The following is a 25,933-nucleotide window of genomic DNA, read 5'->3' as shown; positions in this document are numbered from 1 at the left end:
CCCCTTGTGATGTAAACATTAATTTTTTAGGCCTTCTGACAGAACAATTTTAAAAGCACTATTCAAGTCACTGTTAACAAGTCTGTCAATCAGTCATGTTTACATGTCCTGAAAGAAAGTATACATTGACGAAATGAGGAAATTTCTCACCTCAACTCTATGAAGGATCAAGAGAAAGCATCATTGAGGATAATGTCATCATTTGCCTGCCGTACAGTATCACAGATGAAAAGGTTTTTTAATATAGTTAACATCAGGTGCCTAGACATAGCTACCTTGCTAACACATTCCAGTGTCTAGCCCTTGTTTTCAGTGGCTTAAATTAATTTTGTAATTTTATGTTTCCTTGGCTGTGAAATGTGGGAATTGAATTAGATCATCTCTAAGGTCTCCTCCAGTTCTAAACAAAATTCAAGGAGGGTAAAAGTTAATCACTGTCTTCCCTATTGCACCCCACCCCAAAACTGGCCAGTTTTTCTACTAAGTCGGTGCACATGTAGCCACAGAAAACCTTATTCACATTTTCTCTGAGCTCACTGCTGCACTGTTCTGTCTTTGTGGCTGCCCACTTTGAGCTCCTCTGTGGAAGGCTTGCTCCAGGGCAGTTGCTCTCTGGACTGTGAAATACCATGAGTGAGTACCACTTCTAGTAAGTCCCCAGGCCTTGTCTGCATGGGTCTGTGATGCAGCTGTTTGCTATTGTATTTTTTTTTTTAAGATTCAAATTTAATTGTCTTGCTCTTCTAAGCCTTTAAGATAGTCAAGGGAATATTAGCTCACTGAAAATAATCAAAAACACCTTTTGGAAAAGTGCAACTGGGAAAGCAAACTTGGGGATCAGTCAGGCTGATGGTGGTTTTTCAGGGTAGAGGTTATTCCTCTACCTTCTGAAATTTGCTAATAAATTTAGAAAAAGCAGTTCCACCTCAGAGTTTGTGAATCTTAGATTTTGGGGCAAGACAAGGCCATAAAGATATGCAACTTGTCCAGGGCCTCCGGGATGGTCGATCCCTTGCTGGGCTCTTTGTCTAAAGCCAGGCAGACCATCCTGGGCTTGCAGTCATGTGTTCTCTGAGACTTCCTGTTGCCTTTGACCTTGCCTCACTTTGCCTCATATTAGCCATCCAATTCCCAGTGGAAGCTATAGTAGAACTGCACAGTGATTCACCACCACCCTCACGGGAACTCTGCACAGGTGTGCCAGGGCTGACGAGAGGCTCCTCTGGGAATGTGGTGTCTTCTGTCCTCGCCACAGCTTGCCTGGTTCGTTCCACCCCATGTAGTCTCAAATATATTTTAAGAAAACTTGAACTTAGTGCAGAGGTTAAACACTTGCAAAGAAGCTTGGCCTTATAAGTAATTTTAACCCAAGATCATTTTGAAAATGTTATTCTTGGAACCCTCTCTTTAAGCATGTGTATCCACCCTCTTCCCCCAAACCAAAATGCTTTAATAAAAGAACTTTGTGGAATCTTATTGGAACGACCTCATGTTTTGTAAGGAAAGAAGCGGTATGAGAAATGATGTAACAAGGGAAGAACACCCAGTTTTAAAGATGACTATTTAAGGTTTTGCTTCTACCATATTCCCAAGTAGTAAGCATTATAAATTATTGTCACTAGAAATACAGCCATGTTCTAACTGAAAAGCCTGACTTAAGTTTAATAAACATATTCACCCATCAATTTTTCTAGATAATCCTTGCATTTGAACCCACATAAGCATCTGAAACTCCTATTTCTGTCATAAGTCAGAATTCTTTGCTGGGCATCTCCGCTCTTGATTCAGACACACATTGCACATTGCTCTGACTCCATGACAGGCCTAGGTAATTATTAATGGAAAGTTTAAAGACAGTATAACATGGTAGTTTAGAGCGCAGGTTCTACAGCCAGATTTTTCAGGTTAGAATAATCCTGACTTTATTGGCTTTGTGTTCTAGGACAAGTTGTTTGACATCTCTGGACCTTATTTGTACCACATCTATAAAATAAAGATATTACTGCCTGCCTGATAAGATTGTAATAAGTAGGTCTTCAACAACATACTTCCAAAAGAACTAAGAAGATTGTCTACTTATGTCCCTAAAACCAGTAGTATTTCCAAAACTAACATATTTTGTATTCCAGAAAATTTGTGTACTCCAAAACAATGGTATACAATTAAGTGACTAAGGATGAGAAAAATCTCTTACATTTATATTAGAATCACAGTTCCACTTTTCTCATGAGACACAGTCTTTCCAAGTGTAACTGCTGGAACTTTCTGGTCAAATCCCACTCAATTTGGCTCTCCATAAATGTGATATTCTCCTGGATATACTTAACTTTCTCTATATATGGACCCAGCCCAATGCCAAAGAGCTCATAAATTGGGAATCTGTTTCATAAGTGCTTTGAGAGTTTAGAGGTTACTGGATAACTTAAGAAGTAGAATACAAAAATGGAAAAAAAATTAAAATATGAGGTTTAAGAAAAAAAGATAGCTCATTTTAAACACACTCTATGCATTATGCTTTGGACCCTTATAAATATGACAGTCAAAACAAGGATTACTGGCCTAAAAATATTACCAAGTATTCTGAGTTGGGTAGCTTACGTCAATAGAGTTTAGATCTGTTTATAGCTCATGGCTTCCTTAACATCTAACTACCAAAACAATATCTGTTCATTTTAGAAAGAGCCAGATAATCCAAATGACGAAAGTAAAAGTCACTCATTCATTACCAGCTAGAAGTAAAATTCTGACATCTACTTATTCTTTTTCTTACGCAAAAAAAAAATATATATTTTTTGCCATTCTGATTTGTAGTAATATCTCATTTTGGTTTTAACTTTCATTGCTCTAATGGTTAATGATGTGAAACATGTTTTTACGAGCTTATTTTTATGTTTATATTCACTTTGGTCAAATGTCTGTTCATGTCATTTGTCCACTTTCCATTTGGATTGTTTGATTTTTATTTTTACTATTTTTTTGTTCTAATTAGTTACACATAACAGTAGACTGCACTTTGATGCATTAAGCATAGATGGAGTATAATTTCTCATTCTTCTGGTTGTACATGATGTAGAATCCCACCAGTCATATTGTTATATATGTATATAGGGTAATAATATTATCCTTCATACCTCCATACTCCCTCCCCTTCCTTCACTCCCCTCTACCTAATCTAAAGTAACTCTGTTCTTCCCTAGATGCCTCCCCTCTTATTGTGAATTAACATCTGCATATCAGAGAAAACATTCAGCCTTTAGTTTTTTTGGTTTGGGGGGATTGGCTTATTTCGCTTAGCATGATATTATCCAGCTCTACCAATTTACTGGCAAATGCCATAATTTCATTCTTCCATCATGTGTGTATGTATCACATTTCTTTATCCATTCATCTGTTGAAGGGTACCTAGGTTGATTGTTTTGAGGGTTCCTTATATATCCTAGATAGTTGTCCTTTAACAGATGTCAATTTTGGAAATATTTTCTTTCAATATCAAGATTTCTTTTCATTCTCTTATCAGAGACTAATGCAAAGCAAAAATTTTTTTATCTGATACAATCCAACTGATCAATTTTTCTTTTTATTGATCATACTCTTGGTGGTCAGTATGGGAACTCTGCCTATCCCTAATCCTCAAAGTTTTTCTCTTATTTTTTTTTCTTCTATAAATTTTACAGTTTTAATCTTTACACTTACATCCATGATTCATTTTGAGTTTGTTTTTGTGTAGGATTGTGTTGAGGTTCTTTTTTTTTTTAAATCTGTGAATATCCACTTGTTCCATCACTGTTGAAATGCTATCTTCTTTTAGCTGAATTACTTTTGCACCATTGTCAAAAAACAGTCAGACATAGTTGCACAGGTCTGTTTGGTGGTTCTCTGTTCAGTTCTGATGATCTGTGTGAATATGCCTAGGCCAGTACCAACAGTCTTGATTACTGATTACTTGGAACCAGGTACCCTGATTCCTCTCAGTGTTTTCTTCTTTTTCTACATGTTTAGCAATTCTAATTCCTTTTATTTTCATATAAATTTTAGAATTATTCTGTCTGTACCTAACAAAAATCCTGAGTTTGGGGTTGGAATTGCCTTGAACCTATATATCAATTTGAAATAAATCTGCACATTTGGTATGTTAAGTATTCCAATCCACAAACACAGTATATGTGTCCATTTTTTAATCTACAATGTCTTTCTTAAGTATTTTGTAGCTTTTAGCATACTGGTTCTGTACATGCTTGTTTTTACATCTGAAAGTGAGATTAAACTCAGTTTCAAACCTATTTTTTATGAACACATATGTCATAAACTTCTTCCAAATCATTTACTTTCAACATCATTTATATATGTATTTTAGGTTGTGAATGAACCTTTATTTTTATTTATTTATTGAACCCAGCGCCTCACACATGCTAGGCAAGTGCTCTACCACTGAGCCACAACCCCAGCCCACTTTCAACATCATTTTTTTAAACATGGTGTCATTTTTTAATACCTTTATTTTATTTTATTTTTATTCATTTTTATGTGGTGCTGGGGATAAAACCCAGTGCCTCACCCGTGCTAGGCAAGCATTCTACCACAGAGCCACAATCCTAGCCTTCAACAGCATTTTTAGTTGACTCTGAGAATTAGTTCTGGATCTGCATATTCTTGGGTATTAGCAAATATCATGAAGATTTACTCGGTTTTTAAATTTTTCCTAAACTATCACAGGGTCTATCTACATTTCAAGAAAATAGCCAGGGTACTTGTTATCTTGTAAGTCACAATTATTTTGCTACTTTTTTTAAATAACTTTGCATAATATTTTTACTGAGTAGGAACTTATCATTGAATTCATTGATTTTTTTAAAATTTTATCAACAATGGACTTTCAGTAACTTTTAATGTTTAGCCAGCCATAAGAATGGTACATTCTGCATTGTTATTTGAAAAATCTAATAAAATCAGAAGAACAATAAAACCATACATGAGTGACTAGTTTTGTTTTGTTGTGATACTGGGGATTGAACCCAGGGGCACTACATGCCCAGTACTTGTTGTTTCTTATTTTTTAAAATATTTATTTTAGTTATAACAATATCTTTATTTTTTTATTTTTATGTGGTGCTGAGGATTGAACCCAGTGCCTCTTGTATGGTAAGTGAGGACTCTACCTTTGAGCCATAACCCCAGCCCCTTGTTTCTTATTTTGAGATAGGGACCCCCTAATTGCCAAGACTGCCCTGGACCTGCCTCATTGGGATTACTGGTGTGGACTACCATGCCCAGCAGTGATTGACTTCTTGACTCTTTAGCTGTGCTATAGTTATTGCCAAGCCACTGGCCTCCTCCCTGTCGGTTGGAGCACAGCCAGCCAAATGCCCCAGTGAGTCCCCCCGCCCCAAGTTAGCAGATTCATACTGAATTAGGTAAGAAAAATAAAGAAATACTTGTGTAGGTGATATAGAAAGAGATAATAAGTTGGAAAGGAGGAAGCACTGTGTTTTAGAGCCAAAGTCTGTATTTGAATCTCAGTTCCACCACTTAACTACCTCCTTGACTTTAGGCACATTACTAAGTGGCTCTTGGGCTAAGTTTCCATGTCTGTAACATGGCTATTACAGTACCATCCCTCATAGGATTCTTTGGATTAAGTAAATTAGTGTATTAAAATATTCAGCCTAGTTACTTGGCATATAGCAATCAGTAAGTGTCATCATTATTGACTCTAATAATTTTATTTTTATTATTCACAATTGAACTTTGGCTCTTGCTGTCAATAGACGTTGTTATGGTTTAGATATGAGGTATCCCCCCAAAATTCATGTGTGAAACATTACAAGAAATTTCAGAGGTTAACTGAATTGAGTTATGAGAGCATTTACTTGATCAGTGCATTAATCCACTTGAATGGGTTAACTGGGTAGTAACTGTAGGCAGGTTGGCTAGAGAAGGTAGGTCACTCAGGGCATGCCTTTGAGGTAAATGTTTTGTCCCTGCTAAGCAGAGAAGCCTCTTTCTCTGTTTCCTGGTGGCCATGTCCTGAGCTGCTTTCCTCCTCTACCCTTTTCCACCATGATGCCCTACCTCAGAAGGATAGGGCAATGGAGCCAGCTGTCTATAGACTGAGACCTCTGAAACCATGAGTCCCAAATAAACTTTTCTTCCTCTAAAATTATTCTTGTCGGGTATTTTGATCACAGGGTCTTTTTAGTCAGAAAAAAAAAAAGCTGACTAAAACAGGTAAAAATACAGGTGTAGGAAGTATCCTGTAATATATTTTCATGAGTATACCTTTCTTCCCTACTACAGTACAACCACCTATAGCCCTGAAGTTTTGTGTCCCTCATTGTCTAACACAGTAGTGCCTGACTAAAGGATGCTGAATTTTACAAAAACCATTACCATACATGGATGGATACTTACCATGAAACAAACCATTAGCTAGAATCCTTTTTTAAAAATGGCTTCCTTAAAGTAGAAAAACACTTTAAAGATTTCAAATGATAAGAAAGACTTTTCATTGCCTGAAATAGATTTTTTTCAGTTTAGGATTCTACTTGAGATTCTAGTTTAGGCTGTGCTGGATTCAGCCACATATGGAATGTAGAGTAGTGTAAAGCAGGAAGTGTCTTTTTTTTTTTCCTTTGCCAATTGCAAAACTCTATATATTTAAAGGGATTTTTCAGATTTCTGCCAGGGATCATTTTCACTAGTAACCCAGAGGAATTTCAAACTCTGATCCCGTGGACTTTATCAGAAACCTTAAATCCAAGATTGAATTAATCAGAAAACACAAGATTGGGTTTCTATATTTTCAGTTTTGAAATCTGCTTAATGTGGGTAATAGAGTGAATACTTATCATCTAGTGCTAACACTGGGGGCAGCCAAATATTACATTGTTTTTTTAAGAAAATACTGAGAGGGCTGAGAACTCGCCTAGTGCAGGCCTTGGGTTCAATCCCCAGAACTATAAAAACAAAAATTCAAAAAGAACAAGGAGAAAACCCTGAGAGTTTAATGTATAATCTGATAACAGGAGACCCTTGGGAGCATAGAGATGCATAATCCTCTTAGAACTATTCATAGGTGCTTAAGATGAGTAAACTAATTATCTACCTATTTTTTGTTGTAAGGTTTTCATAAGAGACAAGTATACAAAAGTAAGGAAGATAGAGGAAGAAGAGAGCTGTTTTTGTAGCTAGGATGATAGAAGAAGCCCAGTGGGCTTCTAGGTGATCTATCATATAGCTTCTTGGAGTACTCTGTCACCTTTTAAATAAGTCACTTAACTTTTCCTGAGCCTTGTTTTCATATTTATAAGGGGAATTGCAATAATGTTTCTACCTGCCTATATTGATGCTCTAATAAGATGATGAATAGAGGAGCAAATTTTAAATGCTATGAAGCTATACAAAATACCAAGTTCTTTTTAAATACCCACTTTATACCAAACTCTGTCCTCAGGATAAGGATAAAAAGTCAAATAAGATACAGTCTCTAGCTAGAGACATAACTGTTTACCAAAGAGAGACAGACATGTGAACCACTTAAGTGCAGTCAGATATCATAATTGTGCAGATATAGAACTTTTCAGAAGTAGCTATGGAACTGGGTTGCTGAAGTAGAATGGGCAGAGAGCTCTGGAATCAAGAAATTTTGAAGCCACAATCTTCCATCTATGTTCAAGTTGAGACCACCTACAATGTGGAAAGAATTAAGGAGGAGAAAGTGTGATTCTGTTGCCAGTTATTAAATAAGGTACAATAATGGGAGAGGCCAGTAGGTGGCAGAATTGGGGAGTGGACAATGTGGCATGGATAGTAGGCCTGATCCTTGAGAGAGGAGAGGCTTTGATATAAGGATGGAAAGGAAGGGGCTAGAAGCAACTAGTGGGGTGGGAGAATGCTGCCAACCTGGTCTTGGTATGTAGGCTCTGGGCACATTGGTTGCCTCCTTGTAAAAGACTGAAGTTTTGTTCATCCAGGAGGAAGGATTTACCAAAGATGGAACAGAGGATGAGAGGAGGTGTCTGGGAAGGGTAAGAACATAAAAGTTTCAATAATAGTAATATCTGTCATTTGTGGACCAACTAGAATGTTCCAGGTACTACACTGAGCTGTTTTAAAAATTTAATTCTCACAAGACTTACAAAGTAATTACTGATATCTGGATTTTACAGATAAGGTCAAAGGGTACAGACAGGCTGTGTGCATTATTCAGGGTCACACAATAAGTCCACATTAGAATCATTGAACCCAAATCTGCCTGGCTGCTGAGTTGTGCTTTTGCATTGTTCTACCTATCTTCAGAGGGTTTCAGAGAGCATCCTGGGAAGGACTTGGAAGTGAGTCAGAGAGAAAGGAATGAATCATAGTGGAGTGCAGAGTTTATACAAGACTGAAAATTCAGTAGGCAAGAGGACTACTGACCTGAGGTGATGGGGTTTTGCTGACGGCTGTGAGTGCCAAGGCTTTGAAAACTAGCATCACTGAGATCTTTGGAGTCTCTGGCCTCAAAAGTAATGATTGTCTTGTTGCAGGCTCAGATGCAGAGCTCTGTGGAGAAGCATCCGAGTACCTACAATCCTTTGAGAGGGATCTGCCAGGCAGTTAGTGAGGAAGATCAGCCTTTCCTGGCTTTTCCCTCTTGCTGTTGTGGTCAGCTGAGGCTTCGCTTTGCTGGGTATTAGTCGTAAGCCATGTAGCCCGGGTACTGAAGAGCAGAGAAGAAGTATGGAATGGCCCTGGCATCTCATTTGCATGTAAGGTGGAAGCCCATTGGATTTGGGGTTCATTGGCCACTTTGTACTTGGGACATCTTTAGTGGGGTGATATCAAGTGGAGTTCTTTCTAGACAATGATGAAAAGCACACATGTTTATCAGCCTTTTGAGAGTGGTGGCTACCTGCTCCTGTCTGAGAATGTTATACAGAGACTAGGAAGGAACCCATTATTTTTCCTCACCAGCCACACACAGCTAGTATCCTACTTTCTTTTAACTGGGACAATTAATATTACAGCTAAAACAGTAGCTCTTCCCTGCCCATGAGGAGGAAGGGAGCCCCTTGACTATGGCACAGGCCAGGCCAGAGACTCTTCAGGTAGGAAGCCTTGATAATTCAGAGGAAGAGAAGTCCAGCTTTGCAACCGGGTAAGGGTGGCCTTAGGTCAGATAGGTCAGGTAAGAAAAGGCACTGGAAAAAAAGGTTGAGCCACTGGAAAAAAAAGTTATGACTCTCACATCCTTGCTTTCAGTGAAGTACTTCCATTGGGATTCTTGATTATGGTGAAAATAAACCCTTCACAGGAGGGGCTAGAAGTAAGAGGATAAATACATGTTCTCAGAAAGGACATAATAAGCAGAGAGAAGTAGAAGTCCTCTTAAAAGACTTCACTTGCATAAGTTGCTCATAGAAGAAATTGGACCCTTGTTGTAAATATGCTTTCTGCTTCTCCATAGATAACTCTTTTACCTTTGAATCACCCAGCACTTGATCTGTACCTCTCTTGTGATGCTTCACATTCCACGTTATTTGATACCTTTTTATGTTTTTATGGCTTCCTCTGTTAAACCGATAGTTCCTTGAAGGCAAGGACAGTGCTGGATACATTCTATGTGCTCCACCTTGCTTTGTGTTCAGTAGTCACTTGGTGTTTGAATGTAGGAACCCAATCATTTACTGATCATCCTAGACTTGTTAGCTCTTTACTTAGTTATCAAAGATGATAATTTCAAAGGCAACCTTCTCTGTTTCCAGAGATCAGGGACTAAATTATACTAAAAGTGTTTTGTAATGCTTTGAATGTGTAGGAGAAGAATTTTCTGTTTAGGTAATGTTGCCAAGCCCTCTCATCAAAAACAGCCCTTCCATATACTGCCAAACTCTGCCAGGGCAGAGCCAATTGGCAAGAGCAGTTTAAAGGAAAAAGCAACGTATTGCCCTCTTCTTGTGGCCCTGCAGGTGCCAGTAGAGAAGGAAAATGTGTGTGGTTGAGGCTTGGATGCTGAGTGTTATAAAAACAAAACAGGCCAACTGACAGTGAGTACACAGATCTGACTGTGTGAAATACCTTCCTTGAATTTTACATGTTCCAGTGCACTCTGTGATCCTAGGCCAGGTGTCTTTTAAAGGAAACTGGTGATTTGAAGTCTCACTGAGTAGCAGAACAGTACTCTTTAAGAGGAGCCCATAAGTGTGAGGTCCTCTGTATGACAGAAGATCTAGAGTCTTGAGGGGTTTGTTCCTCAAATCTTGGCTCACTGGTTGCTCAGAATTCTTAGTTTTGAGCAAAAAAAAAAAGAGCAATGGGCCATAAAGGGCCAAAATTAGAATAGGGAAGTTCTTATGGCATGGCTATGGGTAGAAGCTTTAGAATGGTCACTTCTAGAGGCTGTTACACATTGCCCCCTAGGGATTTCAAACAGGAAAATATTTGTGTTTGGCATGACTGGCCTTGCAATAAATATGTTTGTTCAAAGAACAAACTGTTATTAAGATGAATTTGTCTGTGTTATACTAAAGAAAAGAGTCTGTACCCAGTGTGTTGGCAGCATTATCAATAAACAGCTAATGTTGATATAAAGATCAGCCTTTCAACTAAAGGATCGTGAGCACGTTTCCAACATGCTTCCCAGCTACATTTCATCAGCTGCATTAATGCAAGGTTCTGAATTAATAGAAGCGTCCACTTACACCCCTTTCCTTATAGGCACAGAGGCCACATGACTAAATTAGTGATTCTAGTCAAACTCTGAGAAGATGTGGCTTCTCATTTCCCTGAAATGAAGATAATTGTTGCCCACAAGCATTCAGGTTGGAGAGAGCAGGCTATGAAAGGAGCCTCCCCTCTCTGCTCTCCCACCACCAGTCACACAAGTTGTGATGTTGGGGCTGCAAAGAAGCCTGTTCAGAAAAGCATTAGATGGACTGGCTGGAGGCTCCTTCACTGAATGCTTCACCCTGACCTCTGCCCGAAGCAAGAAACAGGGCCAAGATGACATAGCTGTGGTCACACAAAGCCCGTTAACTGCATCAATTGTCTTTATTTGTTTGTTCAAGAACTCTGAGCTGCTCTTTCTTTAACAAGAAATTTGAACCACATTTTGTTTGAGATACTCCAGAGAGATGTAGCAATGTGGTTAGCATTTCATAAACTTTTAAATGAAACTGTTAGCAGTTCACAACTTTGTTTAAAGAACAATGACTTGGAGCACAGGCCTGTGTTCTCAAGACCCGGAGGACAGTGACCAAAGCAGAGAAGAATCTAGTGCATAGCCAGCCAGCCAAGGCCTGCTTTGGTCCAGGAACCCAAATGTTAGGGTTGAGGGCATTTCCCATTGTGCAGGAAAGGCAATGAATTTGGCACTGTTGTTTGGTGATTTGCACCAATGCCCTCCGCTTGTTCGTTTTCATCAGATGAAAGAGAAACGCAGGAAAAGACCTGAGAACAATCTTCTCTGTTATTCCCCTTATTCCAGAAGTGGGTCAAGAACCACTTTCAGCTGCCATGCTTGTTTGTTCCATGTTTTTCTAATTCTATGGTTTATTGTCTATAATACCTAAAACTTCATCTGTGCTTTAGTTCTAATCTTTTTGTTAAAATATCAGCATCCATTTCACTTTCTCCTCATGGTACAATTTATGTTTATAGAACTCTTCACTTACAAGTTGTTTTCATAGCTCTGTTGTTCTCTTACCCTCGTCTTGGAAAGAGTGTCAACAAGTGGTATGAAAATTTTGTAAACATTCTTGTAAGAGCATACAGATGTGCATGCCTATGTCAGTTTTTCTAACCTATTTACAAGGACTGTTTAGTAGATAATGTAATCTCTCCAATAGAGATTAAAATTGAAATAGCCTTTATGAAGCTGGCCAATGCTATGATGTTAGAGTGGCATGATTCAGTTCCCAAGTTCATGAAACACACATGATTTATAGGAATTTAGACTAGTGATAGCCCTTTCGATGCATGGTTTCAAAAAGTCATTTTACCTTCCAGGAAGCCATTTCCTTTGGATGGGTTAGAGTTCATATCTAACAATTTTATGGCTTACAAGTAAGGGTATGCTTGAAATGTTAACTAATTCCAGGGCAAAAGAAACTTCAGGAAGGTTTAGTATTCATTGAACAGAGTAGTTAAAGAGGTGTGAGATTAACCAGTTTTAACCTAAAACTTGGCATTTTTCATGTACTGTTTAAGTAGTACTGACAAGGTATTTCCTGGAGATTAATGACAGTCTGAGTTAATGGGCAGCAGGAGGGTCATTAATCCCTTACACAAAGGTATTTCTGAAAGTAAAAATGAAAAACAACTGCTAGGTCAAGAGGACTCAATCCCAGGAGATGTTTTAGAAGATTAGTTAGCTTTTCAGAAGCCCATCCTTACTACTGTTCTTGTTCTCCCTTTCTACATGGCCTGTATTAGCATCAGGATTTTCACTCTTCTAGGATGCAATTAGTTTTTGGAAAGTAGTTCATAACCTTTCCTTTCATCAGAAATAAAATAAAATGTGTGTGTGTGTGTGTGTGTGTGTGTGTGTGTGAGAGAGAGAGAGAGAGAGAGAGAGAGAGAGAGAGAGAGAGAGAAAGCTTCCTGTTCTCACTGCAAACCTAAACACATCATCTTGAAAGTCACTCATTTTCATGTAGCTTCTCCCCATCAGGTGGTGGGACAAAGTTTTGCTTGAGAGTCTAGAAACTAAGGCAGTCAGAGTAGACCTCCTAAGGATTATGATTAAATAAAATATCCATATGTGTTATGCAAAAGATACACATAAATTATGAAATTACTATCAATGGGTAACAGAATTGATGAAACAATCAGATACAGACCACATCAGTAAATCAGAAGAGTTTGATTCAGCAGAAGGACGTAGGAACTAATCAGTACACTTAGAGTACCCTTATAAACAGAAGTGCAAGCTTCAGGATTGCCAAACTTACCAGAGATATATACTTGGCAGGTAATAATGTCAGACTTTGTGGAAGTTCCGTTGTTTTCCAGAGCAGCCTAGGATTGACCAATTCTATATGTAGGCTAATCTGGATCTGTTCTGAGGATTCTCCCATCTGGCCAGATTTATTTATTTTAGGATTATGTAAGATACAATATGACCTCTAGGCAAGAAGGACCCCAGTGGAAACAGGGAAAATGGCAGCATAGAATCTGAAACCACCTGTCAGACAACTTCACTAGAAACCCCACATTAATTCTTTTACCCAAAGAATGGTTGAGGACTGCAGAATGATATCTTGAAATCATTGGGGGAAAAAAAATCTGCCTGTGTGCATAGATATTATCTTCTGTAACTGTCCCTAGTGAGGGTTTCAGAACCAGAAGCCTGAACCCTTACCTGGGCCAGCTGTTGCTCACCTTCCTACTGGGAATATCAGCTTCCTTTTGAATCTCTTAGATGAGTTAGACTCCATCTGATGTGTTAAGGTAGTTTCTGATTGGTTTTTCTATTAATCCCAACCTAATAGTCTGATTCCTAAAGTATGCTTTCATATGTTGGGAAAATATAAGATGCCAGAAGTTTTTTTGCTGCTCTAATTTAAAAAGACCTGCTGAAAAGAAGATAGAGAACATTTAAAGAAACTCTAAGAAAAAAAAAATTCTGATTAGTAGGCTAAAGGATAGAAATGTATGCGTTCCTACATTGCTGGGGAGACTGCAGATTGGTACAACCATTCTGGAAAGCAATATGGAGATTCCTCAGAAAACTTGGAATGGAACCACCATTTGACCCAGTTATCCCATTCTTTGGTATTTACCCAAAGGACTTAAAATCAGTATACTACACTGACAAATCCACATCAGTGTTTACAGCAGCTCAATTCACAATAGCAAAACTATAGAACTAACCTAGGTGTCCTTCATCAGATAAATGGATAAAGAATTTGTGGCATATAACACAATGGAATATTAGGCATAAAAAAGACTAACTTTATGACATCTGCTGGTAAATATATGAATCTGGAGACTATCATGCTGAATGAAATAAGCCAGTCAGTACCAAAAAACCAAAGGCCAAAGATTGTCTCATATATGTGGATGCTAACACATAATAAGGGAGGGGGAGGGAAGAATAGAAGTTTATTGGATTAGACAAAGGGGAATGAAGGGAAGGGAAAGGATGGGGGATGGAAATAGGAAAGATAGTGGAATGAATTGGACATAACTTTCCTTTGTTCATCTATGAACAGACCACCAGTGAAACTCCGCATCATGTACAACCATGAGAATAGGATTCTAATTAGAATAAGTTATGTGCCATGTATGTATAATATGTTGAAATATACTCTACTGTCATGTATATCTAAAAAGAAGAAATAAATAATTAAAATAAAGAAATTTATGAGTCCTTTTAAAACAGTGACTGGCATTTTGCATCTAACATGTATTCGATCTAACTCTGATCTAACACTTATAAATTTTCTGACTCAGGGAAGAGACTTAAGTTTGTAGCCACCCATTGAAACTGAATTACTGTTTTAATGCTGTGAGTACAGGTGAAAATCTTTGTATTCTTCCATACTTTAAAAAAAAATCCTGGTTTATATGCAGATTAGTTTCATTAGACTTACCTGGACTTTTGAGTTCTCTTTTCAACTGAAATTGCCTTATACAAATGAACTATCCAGATGTAGATGGGGACATAATAACAGAATTATGTGCTGAAATAACTGAATTATTTAGGTCATGATTGCAGTTTTATGATACCATCTGGGAAAATGACTAAGTACATATGGATTGAAGTAAACTGAAGTTTCTTCCCTTCGGTAGGCATGCTGGCCTCTCTTGACACTGTGTTGGTAGAGGAATTTCCTGGTCACTTTGCTTACTTAGAGAGCAGTGGATCCACAACTGTGTTATGGTTTGAACCGGAACTTTCCTTCCACACATTTGGCAGGTATTTAATGCATCGGCACAGTCTTTCTGAAACCCGACCTAACCACTTAATGATAGAATAATAAAACTTGCTATCTTGTGTGTACAAATGCTGTCTTTCCAAATTAGAAAAGAACAAAATAAAACACTATGGAAGTGCCTTATTTTAAAAGGAGTAATTTAATGCTCTACTGTTAACATTCTCCCAAGGTAGTGTTACATAAATAATCACTGCTAGACAGGAAGAGTCATTTCCCATTCCTGAATAATTTGAACACGTTTATGATTTTTATTGTCTCTTCAGAATCCTCTGGGCCTTGGAGTCATAAATCATCACTTTCTTGAGTATGGAACTTCCATTACATGATTTGAATTTTATAGTAGAAGAGAGTAAGAGAATTGCAAAAAAGTAATAGTAATAGGAGTGACTTGCAAAGGACCAAAGAATCTCAGAGAAGGTTAAAGGGTATTTCTACTTATTTAACATAAAATTTGGTGTTTTAAATTCATACCTGTCTGTAGGTGTACAGTGTCTCAATCAGTGATTCATAACATAGGGTCCCAAAGAAAACATTCAAATAGCAATTCCCTTAACTTCTAGGTAAGTCTCTAGCCCAAAGCTTCTTAATTTGTTCCAGTGAATCCCAGGTTTTGTGTTTGTATTCTGTGTCCTGTAATATTATCAGCTTCTCAAAAAAACTGGCATACCACATTTTCAAGCCTGAATATTTTTAGACCCAATTCATAGCATCATGGTGAAGGTTTTCTGTATGAATAATGATGATAATAATTCCTGATTACTAAGTACTTATATACTTAATATCTTGCATTTCTCACCTATTGCTCAAAATGAGAATTGTTACTATCTTCATTTTGTGGTTCAAGAAGTTAAGAAATTCAGGTTAAATTACTGGCTGAAAATCACATAATCTCAAATAAAAGATACAACAATTGAGAACCTTTAAAATCCAGAGTCTTGATTTTGGTTTTCAGAACTCCTCCACCAGAACCACCTTTCAAGTACCAATAGCCATATTTGCCCTTGTATGGAAAGGAAAGCCTAGGAAATATCATCTGAAATAGCTCCAGGCCCCAGAATCAGTTCACAAACAGATGCCTGGTAGCTTTGGGAACTAGAAAACTGGCACTACAACATTTCATACACTGTATTTCTATTTTTTCCTTCCTCCCCTTCAAGAAGAAAAAAAATTAAAAATTTCCATCTAGTCTATACTAACAAAATTTGCCCTTCCTCACTTTTACAACTCGGATATGGTCTTGTACAAATGTGTGTACAAATGCTGTCTTTCCAAATTAGAAAAAAAAAACAAAATAAAACACTATGGAAGTGCCTTGTTTTAAAAGGAGTAATTTAATGCTCTACTGTTAACATTCTCCTAAGGTAGTGTTACATAAATAATTACTGCTGCAATATCAATGTCTTTGATCCATATTTAGTGAGATTTTTGCTGTTATAGAGAAGGCTTCTCTATGAAGTGTGGTTTTCTTTTGGCTGCAGACTTAAATGTAACTCATTTTACATTGGTTGGTGGTACTGCACTCACAGGGCATCTTGATCAAGTGAAGACATCTGGGAATTCTTTGGGATCTTGAGGTGTTTCCCAACAGATGTGAGGCTGCTAATATCACTTAGTATAATTATTTTCTCTTAGGGTGCTAATATCACTTAAAGCAATCAACATCACTTAGTGCTACTCAGGTTGTGGTCTATTGTCCCGGATTACAGGCATGGGCCACTGCACCCAGCGACTGCTGGTCTATAAACTGCTACTGATCTGCTGAAAGATATAACAGAAATTGAAGCAAATATTTAGTAATTTTTATAAAGTTTCATGTTGCTGCAACATCTCAGCATGTGATCTTTATTCTTGAGATTAATTTTTATTGCAGTCAGTGATGAATTAACAAATTTGTCCAGTGCTACAGATAGTTGGAAATGTGTTGCTACTAAAGTCCAATTTATATAGGAGGGCCTCTCAAAATTCAGATTTGATTCTAGGGCAGAACCTGAGATTCTGCATTTCAACATACTTCCAAGTGATGCCAGTATCCCTGCTGCCAGCCAAATTTTGAGGAGCAAGAACACAGTGGACTTGTATAATTTATGTCCTATTTTTTCTTTAATTGGTTTAAGTACTCATCTTGTCCTTGTTAAAGTTTTAAATAAAAGATATAACAATAGAATACCTCTATAATCCAGGATTTTCAGTGAGAATCTGGGCAAATCATCCATGCTATTTCCCAGGCTTCAAGATGACAATTTGTTATTATGACCCCAGATCTTCTCTTATGTCAGGAAGGGTGAAACTCCATAAATAGACAACTCTCTGACCAGATCCCTCTCCTTGTATTTCCCTATCAAGAAGCCTGCCAAGTGAATCTAGCTTCTTATATATTGTGTACTCTAGTTTCTTATACCATATTCCTTTACAGCAATAAACCTCTGTAATTGAATCATTTTAGATTTTTATCCTCCTCATTTTAGGATGACCCACTTTCCCATTTTTTTCCGGAAAGAGTCCCACATCCCAGGAACCCTCTCAATCCCAGGTACGCCTGGAAAATTGATTACCCTACTTACTTTATTTTTCTAGAGTAGGATCCAAGCACTCTGCTTGCTGAATCTCCTAAAGAGGGCAAACATCTTTTGAACTGAAAGGACAAATCTGATTCAAATGCATGGGTGTGTGATAGATGGCTAGGGATACAGAGTTTCAACAAGCATGGGAAGACATATCTTTTGGAGGAATTTTCAGATACTTGGTTTAAAACATTATTTAAAGGAATTTTTTTATCACTATTGCTTCTACTTTTGTTTCAACTTTATGTACCTTCAGAAAGTCAAGTGAGTCTTATAGAAGACATTTCTCTAATTGTAAAAGTTCAAATAATTAATCACAGATTGATATTGGTAGATAATTCCAAATGTCCTTAATATACAATGGCCTCTTTGGCAGCCAAATGCCCAATATAATAAGGAAGATTAATGGACACTAGCACACAAATACCTAACACAAAGCAAATGACTTTATTTATTCATCCATATTTTTCACTGAAATTTTGCCAAACACGAATTATAGTGGAAAATAATAGTGACTTTTTCCAACCAAATCCTAAATTCTTTTCATTGTATTTAAAAAATAAATCTCCATTTTTATCACCCGTGATATGAAGTTAGTTAGGCTTTGATTAAAAGGAAATACAATAATACGTTTTTTAAAAAATTTCAACTAACTATACCTACTAAGGATCTAAAACCAAAGTGGAAAACAGAAGGCTTAACCCCACATGCTCCCTGATCAAATGTAAAAGTTCTTAAAATAGCTTCATGTGGAGCTGTTAGGAGCAGCTGAAACAAGGAGTCCTTGGTGTCCCCAGTCAAAACCTGGCAGTTTAATTACATGGCTCAGAGGCAGCTGCCTCTGTTTCTTTCTGTTTCAGGGCCAGGCACAGCAGCTCTGAGGGGAGCCACAGAGGCAGCCTTTGCTTTGTCCACTTGCTATCCTCCTCTGAATTCCAGTTTTCTAGCCGAGGAATTGTCCCTAGATCTATCCCAAAGATCTGTGACATCCATTCCAAACCATGAACAGAAAAGAAAAGTAGCTAAAAGTCTCCATGCAAAGAATTTCAACAAATTTTAAATAGAAAAAAATCCAGGAAGAATATAAAAAGAAGTGAGGTCTTGTTGCATTTGTTTGGTCATAACTAATAACAGATAGAACTATGTCTGGTTCCCTACATACTGGTACCCTTCTGTTAGTCAGCAGCAGATCAGTTTACTCTCTAATTCCATCAGAAAGGCCTCCATTCACTCAAGACTGCTCTGCTCAGCTATGTACACCTCTCAGCCACATTTCCCCACGCCAAGAATTTTTTCTTGTGATGTTTTCTCTCTTACCCATGATAAACTGCTTTTCCACAAGGGCCCACTTGTGCTTCCACCAGAAAGAAACAGGACTGCGTGCGCAGTTGCTCAGATCTGATGTGACAACCTATGTTGTTAGGCTAGTAGCACTAACCAGCAATTTAAAATTCCATTTGCTTTGGCAAATATGCTATCATACCATACTATTCTAATCCTTAACAGTCACCAAACTTTCTAAATTATGAAAGGTAATAATGTTTTCCATTCTTATCACTCAGAATTGTTTTTTATATCATACAATGGATGGTGTTAGCAGTAAAGCTTACTCTAATAGTTTACTCTCCCATATTCTGCTTCATTGTTCTATCCAAAAAGAAAATTTTTCAAGGGCCAGAGGAAAGAATTCAAGGGTAAGGACTTTGAAGAACAGGGAAAGGATGGCAGGGTAATCCTGACACTTTCCCTTATTAGACAGTTTCCCATTTGTCCACACCATCTTCAAACAGTAGGTAGAAGCTGAAAGTAGGTATGATGAAAATTTAGATTTTTTTCTTGTGTTTTATATAAGAAATTACTCTATAAGGCTGTGCATCAGAGAGAAAAATATCTGAGCTAGTCTCTTAAATGTCTAAAACCTAGTTTGTCCATCTACCAAGCAGAGAATGATAATACCTGCTTTTCCTGTCACACAGGAACAAATGAGTGACCAACATTTGTAAACAATGTAAAACATTTCGTAGGTATAAATGGCATTGTTGTTACAATTAAGGTTGTTATGAAGTCTCATTGACCCAAGTGAGAAGCACAGTACTGCTACTCTTTCAGTGTGGGCCCTGTGATTGACAATGTCAGAAATATCTTGAATGTCAGATTTGATCCCCTGATTGCTAAAGAGATTATAATATAAATTGTGTTCTAATATCTTCCTTAAGGATTTCCTTTGGAATACAGTCCATACAATTATTTCCTAACTGAAAGCAAATTTTTCATTACCATTTCCTTGGTATACTATTCAGGGACTTTCTAAGGGACATCCTATCTGATCCAGTTCTGAAGGAGAACTGTCATTTTAGTCTTTCACTATCTATAGCTTAGACAGAAATATCAACATTCCTCAAAGTAAGGCTCAAGTATTTATACTAAAATATATCTTCCAACTCAATTATTTTACATTGAGTTGGTCTCTAGAATTGTTCCCATATCTTGCAGATACTAAATAATCCTGTTCAAAGAAGAGAAAAACTTTTCTGATTCTTAACTTTTAAACAGGAATGAGAGAAGTTCTGTGGTAAACAGCATGCACAACATGCAGATTCAAAACACGAATGAGTGGCCTTTTTGTGCAGATTCCTACTCTCTGAGCATATGGAGACCATATTTGTTTCATTGACTGTATCCCTGTTAACCTGCCTGAGGTCTGGCACAGAGTAGGCACTCCATAGTGATCTTTGAACAAATGAACAAGTGAACAAATTCTTCACTATAAAAATGTTCCCCCTGTTATAAATGAAATAGAACATTGTTCCAGGCTCAGAATTAATGGTTAATAAATGCTGGTAGTCAATAGTTGTCACCTAAGGAAATAAAACAACTAATACTTTTTCTTTAACTGTTTTTTAATGCAACACATTAGAGAGGCAAATATGTAATTAACTTTGTTTTCAGTTAAGACAAATAATAGTATGGAATGCATTCTGAATGAAGAGAATTTAGGGTCCATTACTTTGGGGTTTTCCCCCTTGTTGGAGCTGTTCAACTTAGGGCAAGTTGTAGTATCAGTCTCCTACAACAGTGTTTCACCAAATGCACCATCATATTGAAACCACAATAAAATATCTGTAGTGACAGTGCCACTATGTAACACCAATTTTTGACTAAAATTCTTCACTTCAATAAAGTTTAAACAAAAAGACAATTATATATGAACAGTAATATACACTAAGCTCTAAAAATGAATTCATACCCCTCTTAATAATCAGTATTTTTCTGACCCAGCATATTTATGGAGTGTTTTTGCTCTGTTTATAAGAACCCAAACCCTTATCACTTTGGGAATATTACATGGAAAGCTCTCATTGTGTAGACCTTACCCTTAATTAAAACATTTGTTTTAAGGAAGTCTAAATAGCTCATGCAAATTATTGTTACCTTCAGAAAACTTCAATAACAAACAGCTCTTACAGTATTTATCCTAATTTTAATTAAGCATAATAGGAGTTACATAATAGTGTCAACTGATAATTGTGGAAGATACATAGGATTTTTTTAAGGGACTAATAAATTGGAAAGTGTCATCATAGGAATGGCATTTTTAGCTGCAGCTCGAGGAACATTGTCATAATTTGAATAAGTTCTCTCCAGTAACAAACTACACCATGCCCTCCTTTATGCAAATATAATACACATGAAATATGCTGCATGTGGTTAAACAGTATATGTACTGCACTCTTCTAGTGCTTTCATAGATTTATACAATATTGCATAAAGAAATGTGATCATCAGTTGTAGGACCAAGTATTTTTACTGAACATATATCTCTATTAAAAGGAACTCCTATATACAAAACTATGCAGCCACCCTAAACACTGAATAATACTTCTACCCAATGAGTACAGTGAGCAAAGCTTACTCTGGTATTAATTGGTGGCAGTCTGTCATCATTTCTCATTTACATTGAAATGTGGATATCCAATCATTTTCTTTGGGATAAATGACAGCAAAAGCTCTTGATAATGATCTCTCAAGACCTTCCAAAAACTCTACCTCTTCTGTTCTCTAGCTACTCTCACTCCATCAAATCTTAACATCACAGAACTGTGAACAAAGAAAAAACAGAATACTATCTGGTTGCCTGTAAGATGCTAGTATCTTCTTCTACTGATCTTTCCATGAAAAGAGAATTCTTCCTCTCCAAGCTAGCATATCCAGTATTCCTCTCCATTTCATCACATGGTGATGATTTTTAAAATTTTGTGTTGATCATCCACATCAGCGTACAAATTGATGCTACTAACAAGGAAACTCAATTGCTCAAACCTATCCTCCCTTTTTTTTCTTTTTTTTTATTTTCACCACTAATCTTACTTTTAAGAGAATAGTAATTTTAAATTTCATTTTGATTTTCTTTCATGCCTACCAATTTAGCAAAACTTAACCTGCTGTCAGAAAATTCCTGTTTTGCAAGTGGCTCTTATTCATTTTAGCCTAAAAGTCATCTTCATAATCTCTTAATCATACCTGAGATTTACTGCATCCTCTTGCATAATAGTCAGAAGATTCTACTTCTGGAGAGCAGAGTTGGCAATTCCCAGCTGCTGGAAAACACAGAAATCCTCAAAGCCCCTTCTCAGCAAGGTTAAGGACACTTAACTTACCGTGCAGGGACCTGTACTTGATCACTCTTGGTAGTTCTCTCTTCTCATCCCTGCCAAAATCCGATAGTGGAGTCTGGGGACCAACAACGTTTTCTTCTCTTTTTGGGCCCCCTCTCAGTTTTTATTTTGTGGACTTCAAAGCCACGGAGAGTTTGCAACCAGGGGCCAGTGATAGTTCTGCAAAAAAGAAGTATCGGGGAGCCCAACACCAACTGGGCCCGAACTCTAAATGTAACCCTCTTCTCTTGCCGGACAGTGTCCTTCATACTCTGAAGACAGGAGACCTTGCTGAAACCCTCACCCCACAGCTTTCCAGTCTCCAGGGAAGAAAGGGTCTAATTGGACTGGGCTGCAAAATAAGGCGACCCAAAAGCAAGAGGCCATCTGCTGAGAGCAGACAAGTAGAGGCAGGTATAGTCTCTGTGAGCGTGTCTCTGTGTGTGTGTGTGTGTGTGTGTGTGTGTGTGTGTGTGTGTGTGTGGTTGTATTGCATGCCTGTGCCTAACAGCTGCTCTCCAGATTAGAAAACACCACTCTTTGGCAGGCAACTCTGAAACACCCTCTTGGTTGTTTCAAATTCATGCGCACATCTTGGCTGAGAGTAGAAACCTCCCGGGCACAACCTAGTCCCACTTGTCTGCCATGTCACTGCCCCAAATACACTGTGAACTACAAACAAACAGTAGTGCCAGCCTCTTAGGAACAGATGCCCAGATGGACATTAAATTGCACCTCATTTGTTCCCTACAGCCATGAACTGATGCAGGCCTTGTTGGAGATTTAAGTAACAAGGGCATGACCCCTTCTTTGACAGCCATAACCCAAGGCACTATATGTCGACATTCACAATTACTAATGCTATGTTGCTCTTTAATTTGAATGCCTGCCTATTCCATTTAATGTCATAAGAGTCAGGATGCAAAGTGCTAAGGAAACTCTAGAGCAGCATCAAAAATATTCGGTGGTTATTATTGTTGTTATTATTATCTGAGGTTTTGTTTTATATTTTTTTTATTAGTTCTACTTAGTTGTACATGACAGCAGAATGAATTTCAATTCATCATACACAAATGGAGCACAACATTTCAATTCTCTGGTTATACATGGTGTAGAGATGCACCATTCATGAAATCATTATTGTTTTATATTATTCGGTGTTAGAAAAACCTCATGTTTTAGATAGCTAAAAGTTGAATATTATGTGTGTTTGTGTGTAGGTATATTTTTTCATGAATCAACTTGTATACTTTAGTCTGATTATTCTAAAAGACAAGTATATCCTCTATATAACCACATAATAATACTCAAAATCAGTAAATTAATGTGATTTCTATTATGATTTGGATCTAGAGTGTCCCCCAAAGTCTCATGTGTTTAGAGGTGGGGCTTTAGGGAAGTAGTTAGATTATGAGGGCTCTGACCTTGTCAGTGAATTAATCTCATGATGACTGAATGAACTATTGGGCAGAGGGACTTAGTTGGAGGAAGCAGGTCACTGGCCAGTGTGTCCTGGAAGGGTTTATCTTCTCTCCAACTCTTTTCTCTCTCTCTGCTTCCCACCTGCCATGAGCTAAGCAGCTTTCCTCCAGCACACGTTTTTGCCATGATATTTTTGCTTCATCCCATGCCCGGGCTATGGAGCTGGCTGACCTGCACAGAGACCTCTGAAACTTAGCCAAAATAAACTTTTTCTCTTCTAAGTTGTTTTTGTCAGATATTTTGGTCACAGCAATGAAAAGCTGACTAACATAATTTCTTTCTAATCCTTTGATCCCATTCAATTTGTCACCAAATGTCTCAATAATGATCTTTATAGAAAGGTTTTTTTCTTTTGGTTTATTTAGTTATAATGTCTCTACTCTTTTTAGTTTTGAACAATTCTTCAGTCTTGTCTTTTGTGACCTTTACATTTGAAGATTACATTTTGTAAAATATTTCACAATTTAGATTCCTGTGATGTTTGCTCATTGCAAAATCAGTGCATTTTTTGGCTGAAATACCACAGAAACACTGTAGTATTCTTAATCATATCAGGAGACACACAAATGGAATTGATCTTATAACCAATCCCACTTAGTTAAGATTTATCTGCAATATTTCTCCACTAGAAAATATACATATACACACATGTGTGCACATACACAAACACACACACACACACAGTTATAGCTATTGCTCTGTTTCTACATTAAATACCATGATATCATACTGACAACTCCAGTTACAATCTAACACCACAACAGCATTCTTGCTTATGCCCTTCCCATGTTTGTAACACCATTCTCCAACAGTGAGCATAACCTGGTTTCTGTTCGTCTCAGACTACTACTTTGCTCACTGCCCATGTGTGTAACCAATCTTCTGACCCTGCTGGCTCCTTCCTGGACCCTACCAGTCTTTTCAGCCCCATCAGCCCTGATCCCTTAAGCAAGAGAAGGGGGAAATAATCAATTTTTTTTAATAAAAGGAAAAGAAAAAGATAGGATGAAGATGAGAGTCCCATGCTCTTTTTATACCTTGAGCTATCCATATCTTAATGGTGAGATAAGACTTAGAAATTATCATGCTATCTGTTAGGCACATTGTGAAAGACATGCATGTGAAAGATATTGCACTTGGGAATATAATCTAGTGGATTTTTATTATAGTTACTATGTATTAATTCATAATTTGTGGCAGCACTACATTAAGTACTTTGTTATCTAATTCAGACAGAAACCCAGTGAGAGAAATAGTATTTTTCCCACTTTACAAATTAAGGAACTGAGGTTTGGAAAGATTAAGTAATATTTCCAAAACCACTGAGCTCAGTAGACCTTGGGTTTGCATTTAGTTTGGTCTAACTCCCTCAGCTCTAAACTCTAGGACTATATGAGAACAAATAAGATGTAATTATTCATCATAGTGGCTTCCAGAAGGAATCCTCAAATTCTGAATACAAAATCTTCTAAAGAATTGTGCCACCCAATACATTAACTGCTAACTATATAAGGCTGTTAAGTAATTCAAATTGAGATATGTTATAATTGTGAAATGCACAGTAGATTTCAAAAACAGAGAAAAAAGAGTGTAAAATATTTCATTAATAATTTTATCTTGATTACCTGTTGAAGTGATAAAACTTTGGATATATTGGGTTAAACAGAATACATTTTTTAAAAAATCTATCAGTTGTAGTGTAGTGTGACTTAGGAGGCTGAGGCAGGAGGATCTCAACTTCAAGACCAACCTCATCAACTTAGTGAGACCCTTTGTCAAAATAAAAAATAAAAAGGGCTGGTATCCAGATATAACTCAGTAGTAAAGCGCTCCCAGATTCAATCTCCAGTACCAAAATATAAAAAATTGCCTTCATAATGGCCAAAATGTGGAAACCACCCAAATGTCCCTCCATGGTTCAATAAGCAAAATGTAATGAATAAAGGAGAATTACTCGGACTTTAAAAGATTAACCTGTGCACTACATGAAGACCTTATGCAAAGTGAAATAAGCTAGACACACAAAGGACAAATACTTTGACTTTCAGGAGTCACCTAGAATTGTCAGTCACAGAAGCAAAAAGTGAAGTAGGTTTACCAAGGAAAGGGAGTGGGGACAAACAGTGAGGAGTCTTGTTAATGGGTACAGAGTTTCTTTGGGGATGATGGTAACGTTCTAGAGATAAATTTGGTGATGGTTGCATGCAAGTGTAACCATACTTAAGGCCACTAAATTGCACACTCAAAAAGAGTTAAAATAGGAGCACCCTCTGAACATTTATCACATTTTTTTAAAATGCATTTGTCCTAACAGATT

General features: G+C 37.3%; 1 protein-coding gene across 5 annotated transcripts in view; it reads left to right on the top strand.

The window, feature by feature from the left end:
- The window catches only part of Cmss1 (cms1 ribosomal small subunit homolog), a 321,594-nt gene that overhangs the window by 247,588 nt on the left and 48,073 nt on the right, over positions 1-25,933 (top strand). Inside the window, exon 1 of one of the 5 annotated variants that reach the window (XM_078044394.1) lies at positions 22,420-22,544. The exons of the other annotated variants lie outside the window; for them this stretch is intronic. The gene's annotated coding sequence lies outside the window, so the exon portion shown is untranslated. Of the gene's footprint in view, positions 1-22,419; positions 22,545-25,933 lie in introns of those variants that run through there. 5 annotated transcript variants of the gene reach the window in all.

The sequence above is a fragment of the Ictidomys tridecemlineatus genome, chromosome 3 (assembly GCF_052094955.1).
Source record: "Ictidomys tridecemlineatus isolate mIctTri1 chromosome 3, mIctTri1.hap1, whole genome shotgun sequence".
Lineage (NCBI taxonomy): Eukaryota > Metazoa > Chordata > Mammalia > Rodentia > Sciuridae > Ictidomys > Ictidomys tridecemlineatus.
The sequence above is the reverse complement of the archived record's forward strand: the minus strand, read 5'-3'. Positions and strand labels throughout refer to the sequence as shown.